This window comes from Pterocles gutturalis, unplaced genomic scaffold (assembly GCF_000699245.1).
Source record: "Pterocles gutturalis isolate BGI_N339 unplaced genomic scaffold, ASM69924v1 scaffold23094, whole genome shotgun sequence".
Taxonomy (NCBI): Eukaryota; Metazoa; Chordata; class Aves; order Pterocliformes; family Pteroclidae; genus Pterocles; species Pterocles gutturalis.
Window position 1 is genome coordinate 11,911 of NW_010131248.1, and position 552 is coordinate 12,462.

The window sequence follows — 552 nt, forward strand, 5'->3', positions numbered from 1 at the left end:
TTGTTTCCTCATCTTGTATCAACGAAGCTTACAAGCTGGAAATTCCCTCGGCTTGATTCTTTTTTTCCTCAAGTTTTAATTCATGCAAATAAGGCGGCAGCTCTGGAGGAGGCGACCGGCGGCAGATGAGAACGTGTTGCACAACCCGGCTCCTCCATTTCAAGCCTGCCTTGGAAGATTGTGCTTTCCACCAAAAACCCTAATGCCCAAAATAATCATCCCACGTGTAACAGCAAACCGACGAGCAAGGGGGGAGAGGAAACTTAAGTCGGAATTTAGTTCTTGTAGGAAACGCTCAGGCTGGATGAGTGATTTCTTTTGCTTTTTGAGGGCAGCTTCCTCTTCAGATTTACTTTCCAAAAAAACAGTAAGCCCCTGCTCTCCTCACCCGCCACTTCACCACCTTCTTCTCGAAGATCTGCACCCACACCTCCAACCGCTTCCCTCCGCCTTTGCCAGGGACGCAGCCCAACGGGTCTGGAGGCAGCTCCGGGCCATGGGAAATGGCTGCAACGGGCTGCCCGGCCTCGTGCTTCCTCCGCTTCCACCGGG